The sequence below is a fragment of the Globicephala melas genome, chromosome 20 (genome assembly GCF_963455315.2).
Source record: "Globicephala melas chromosome 20, mGloMel1.2, whole genome shotgun sequence".
Taxonomy (NCBI): Eukaryota; Metazoa; Chordata; class Mammalia; order Artiodactyla; family Delphinidae; genus Globicephala; species Globicephala melas.
In genome coordinates, this window is record NC_083333.1 from 49,076,812 (window position 1) to 49,082,801 (window position 5,990).

Consider the following 5,990-nt stretch of genomic DNA (forward strand, 5'->3'; position numbering starts at 1 on the left):
TTTTGGAGGCCTTGGACAAGTCTCTCAGTCTCTCTTGGCTTCAAGGTCCTCATTTACAAAAAGATATGGGTAATACCTGTGCCACCGACCTCCTAGGTTCGGTTCATGGGCCCAATGAGATGCTCTGCATAGAAATACTTAGTAAGAAGTGGATGGGATTGCAATTATTAAGCTTCCTGTTGGTCTGGTGAGTACCAATCCATGCTCATTTTTCCATTTTCGTTAAAAAAAACAAACAAACAGTGCTTTTTTTATAGACTAAGGAAGGAGAATGGTGGTGAGGTATTGAGCAATCTCATCAGCTCTGAGACGTGGATGATTTAGCATCATCACCTGCCTTATCATGATCCTTGCCTCGCCTGCGTCCTCAGCTTTTGATGAGGTCGATTGCCGGCTGATGCGGAAGAGCCTGTGGCTGTGATCAGGAACAATCGCCACAGCGCTCCTCGCTCCTCTGTTGTTGATCCTTTCATTTCCTCCAGCCCGACTCCTGCTGGGGACTAAGTTCTGAGCTTTTCACTACTCTTTTGGGCTCATCCTTTACAACAGCCCTAGGCAGCCAGCCCCTCTCTCACGTTTGCTGTCCAGCTACCCCTCTGGATGGCAAGATTGCTAACCGGGACACGATCCCAGCCAAACGGCAAGAAAGACTCAAGAAGCTGGTTCACTGGACCTTAAATATCCTGCCCACAACTTTAGAGCTCAGGCAGCCATGGAGGAAGCATGAGTCATGAGGTGAGGCTGCTGCTTAGGGAAGGCCTCTGCAATGACATTGTTCACACTTTTAATAAACCGCTATATTATTAGAACTCACCAAAGCTTAACTTAATGAAAGTGTTAGGCCCTAAGCCCTGAATTTTTCGTTTGTATTGCAAAATGAAACCAACTGGTCCATTGAAATCAACCCCAGCGAATGCATAGACTTTGTTTCTTTCATTCTTTTTCCTTTCTCTCTTTCTTTTTCTCTCCCTTTCTCCACGCTCTCATTTTCAAATTTTGCTGGTGATTACAATCTATTGGAAGAAAAGGAACGTACAACAGGAAGAAGAAATAAAATATGAGAAACATTCAGATAGTCACGAGTTTCTCTACAGGATTCTTTAAGGAAAGTTACTGATCAGTGACACAAATGCATATGAGAGTAACTACAAGGTCCACTCAACTTGTATCACAGACGTAATCTGATTTAAAATTCAATTTTAGGAAAGCTCCTTCAGTTAGACCTGCTAAACATCATTTCATAACAGGCAGTTCTGTACACAACACTGGGTGCCCCCCAATAAACAGTCACTCCAGAAATAATGACAAATCCTTTATTTCAAATTTGTGGGGCTGAGCCCTTGGGAACTACCTTGAGGGAGGTGGGTAATGAAACATGCAGCTATGCACCTGGCCTTCAACTATTCAGAAGCTTGGGTGGCAGGAAATAGGTCTGTGGCAGCTTCCGTATTTGCAGGCGCTGGTGAAAAGATACCTTTTTTCCCCTCACAGCTACGTTCACAAACAAATGTTCACTCTCCAACCCCTACCCCAGTTGCAGCATATTTATCCCAGAGAGTGGCCTTCAAATGCCTCCTTGACTTTACAGAGCAGGTGGCACAAGCGCCCATGCTCCCAGCTTCGCGGCCTCTTTAGGGACTACGCTGTTGGCCCTTCCTGAAGACAGGCCAGCAGTCCACCAGGGCCCGGACTCCCCACTCGAGTCACTGGACTGCAGAGTCACCCAAGATGTCGGCGAGGGAAACAATTTCAAACACACTGCCTGCAGCATCAAGGGGCAGGCGGTAGAGGGGGACTGGGAAAAACCTGGGTGCAGAGCTGCCTTTGTCTTGGCCAGTTCGTCCTTTTGGGGATCAGGCTTAGCTCCAATTCCTGCAGGGAAGTTTCTGCTTGGCATCAAGGCGGGCCTCAGGCATAAGATCCTAATTATTTGAATGGTATTTGTTTTCATAGCTTTCTCTCTCTCTCTCTCTTTTTTTTTAAAATGTATCCAGGTCGATGGCATTTTAATGCCTTATTAAATGGGGGTTTTACAGCAGTCTGTCTGTTCAGTCTCTGGGCCCATGCCTGTACTTTGTGTGCAGGGATTTTATCTTTCCTGCTGGCAGAAAATATTTTCCGAATTCCCTATAAAAGTTTTCGAGATTTCCTAAGACAAATAGAGCTCCACGAGCTCTAAAATGACCTTGATGCAGTCGGAATTACATTCAGACACATGCTGTCTCCCTTGTTTACACAAAGAACTGAACTTCATTAACTGAACTTAATGAACTTCATTAACTGAACTTCATTAACTGCCCTTATGAGTGCACCAAATTTGCTTCACAAGTGTGCTGGTGCATAAAAACACAACTCTACCTGGGATGGCTCCCCAGAATACCATTTTTACTGGTTTCTTTCGTCCTCTCAGATAGCCGCCTTGCCTTTGAAGGCGGCATCAGTAAAGCCTGTCCTGGACGAGGGGTTTACATAAGAGCAGGCAGCAACGCACAGCTGAGGGGAACAGCCAGCCCTGCGACAGAACATGGCTGTTGTGAAGACCACGGAGCCGCCTGGGAGAAAATCAGCCCAGCCCCTTTGTTTCCTTGTCAGTGCTGAAGATTTCATGAAAATGCATTGTTCAGAAGGAAGTTGAATGTAGAAAGTATTGAAATAAGCCACGAGTCAGGCAACTTAGTGTTATGGAAAGAACCTAGAACACACATGGGTTCAAATCTCATCTCCGGCCCAATTTAGCATATGATCTTGGGCAAATAAAATGGGGGAAATTTTCTATCTCTCTGTCGATTTTCTGTCTTCTATATCTCTATCTCTGTTTCTATCCCAGGGTTATTGTGAGGATTGAAATAGAAGGATGTATATAAAACATCGAGGGCCGCGGCAGACTCGAAGATTTGTAAACAGCCATCACTACTACCTTGTGAGGGTCCTTAGGACTCAGATAGGCAAAAGCACCATCATTGTGCGTACAGTACTCAGGCTTATGTTAAGGGTTCTGGAAGTGGGAGGGGAAAGGAGGCCTTAGGGATTGGATGCCCAACTCTGGACCAAAAACCAGAATTTAAATCCAGATCTGACTCCAAAGCCTGGTTCCACTGTCCAGCTTGGGGAAATTAAATATGGAGAATTATGTCAGCTGCCTGCAACACAATCCAAGCCTGGATCAGCCAGATGGGACTTATTTTGCTTATGTGGCATTAAAAACCCCCTCCAACGCTAACTACTTAGTCACCAGGAAATCGTCCTCTGAATTTCTATTTCTCTGGGTCATTTTTGAGCATGACCTTCTTGGTGGTGTTTCACTACAAATGCCACTTTTAACATTTAAGACAAATACCCTGAAGATGAATTGGGATGCCCAGCCCATTCCGAACATTTCCTGCTTATTCCATGTCTTCTGGTATTAATCATGTCACAACCAAAGATGAAAGGTTGCTTGATGCCTGCAGTTGGAAAGGACAATAATCAGGGGTCATGTTAATGCTTCTATGATTAAAACCTGTCATTTATTTAACTAAGACTTTCCACTTTCATGGAAGCAATGAATACTCTCAATTTTAAGGAGTATATGTTTCACTCCTTGAAATTCTATTTGATTCTTCTCCAAGTCAGTTTAGTCTTTTTTTTTAAAAAAAATTGCCTTTTCTGTTTGTGCTCTCTTCTTTTTATGTATTTAATTATCTTAAACATGCTTTAAAATCATCTCTAGATGATAATTCTGTTATCTGAGGTCCTTGGGGAGGAGGAGCTAATTCTGCTATTTATTGGGTCTACTGATGTTTCACAACAAGAGCAGTTTTGGTTTTGCTTTTGAAGATTACCTTTTTTTTTTTTTTTTTTTTTGCGGTACACGGGCCTCTCACTGTTGTGGCCTCTCCCGTTGCGGAGCACAGGCTCCGGATGTGCAGTCTCAGCGGCCATGGCTCACGGGCCTAGCCACTCCACGGCATGTGGGATCTTCCCGGACCGGGGCACGAACCCGCATCCCCTGCATCGGCAGGCAGACTCTCAACAACTGCGCCACCAGGGAAGCCGTGAAGATTACCTTTTATGTTGACTTTTCAACTTGGGTTCTTAGACTATGCAGGAAGAATAAATTCAGACACTGAAACCCAAAGGAGGAAAAAATTTGTCTTGTGCTGGCTGGAAGTTTTTAGGGTTTTAGCTATTCCTGAGTCTCAGTATCAACTTCTCTACTTTCCTATCATTATATGTCAGTTAAAAGCTCAAGTCCCTTACATTGAAGAAGAATAAAACTGGAGGACTTATACTATAAGGTAAGGAGAACTGTCATAAAACTAGAACAATTAAAGCAGTATGATACTTGTGCAAAGACAGATTTCATAGACCAGTGGAACAGAACAGGGAGTCCAGAAGCAGACCCACACATATATAATACCTGAATTATGAAAAACATGGCATTGCAGTGGAAAATGACGGCGCTGTGTTGATTGGTTATCCATGTGGAACGAAATGGTATTTGACCCCTGACTCACACCATACAGAAAAGTAAATTCCAGTTGGATTGTGATCGAAATATGAAACAATAAAATGTTTAAAAGAAAACATAGAAGAATATCTCCATGACTTTGAGCTAAGCAAAGATTTCTTAAAAAGAACACAAAAAGCACGAACCATAATGGAAGAAACTGATAGACTGGTCTATATTGAACTGTAAACTTATCTTTTTTTAAAAAAGCTGTAATAAGTGTCAATTTTAGTAAGTGTCAGTTTCCATGATAACAGTTTTTTTTGTTATGGGATCCTAGTTCCCTGACCAGGGATGGAACCTGAGCCCCATGCATCAGAAGCACAGAGTCTTCACCACTGGACTGCCAGGGAAGTCCCTAAACTTATCTTTATCAAAAGACTTCACTAAGAAAATGAAAATCTAAGTACAGAATAGAAGATATTAAAGATATTTTTTGTTTTTGTTTTTGTTTTTTGCGGTACGCAGGCCTCTCACTGTTGTGGCCTCTCCCGTTGTGGAGCACAGGCTCCGGACGCACAGGCTCAGCGGCCATGGCTCATGGGCCCAGCCGCTCCGCGGCATGTGGGATCTTCCCTGACTGGGGCACGAACCAGTGTCCCCTGCACCAGCAGGTGGATTCTCAACCACTGCGCCACCAGTGAAGCCCTAAAGATATTTTTTGTATATATTTATGGAATCAACTTCAGAATAAAGAACTCCCATAAATCAATAAGAGAAAGGCAGACATACCAATAGATAAATGGGCAAAAGACTTGTACAGGCTCTTTGCAAAAAAGGATATCCAAATTTCCAGGAAATGTATGAAAAGGTGCTCAACTTCAATAGTGATCAGGAAAATGCAGATTATGACCATAATGCAATACTACTGTACTCCCATCAGAATGGCTAAAATGAAAAAGACAAGGGAATTCCCTGGCAGTCCAGTGGTTAGGACTGGGCACTTTCACTGCAGTGACCTGAGTTAAATCCCTGGTGGAGGAACTGAGATCCTGCAAGCCTCGAGGCAGGGTCAAAAAAAAAAAAAGAAAAAAGAAAAAAAACAATACAGAGTGTTGGTGGAACTTTCAAATACAGCTGGTGAGAATATAAATTGGCATAACTGCTTTGGAAAAATATTTGGCAGTATCTACTAAACTGTTTGTCAGTATCCTACAATTATGTTTAGTAGGAACATGGGAACATACCAGATGGCTAAGCAATTCCCCTTTTAGGTACATACAGAAAAGAAATGCATGTGTGTGCTGACAAAAAGGTCTGTACAGAATCTTAACAGTCGCACTATTCATTAAACTCAAAAGTGAGAACAACACCATCTCATCTGCAATAGGAAGAATAAACAAATTGTGGTATATTCATACACTGGACTATTACACAGCAATGAGAATGAATGAATGACAACTTAATGCAAAATTGTAGATATATCTTACAAAGATAATGTTAAACAAAATAGCCAGACTTAAATGAGTACATACCATGTGTTTTCATTATACAAAGTCCA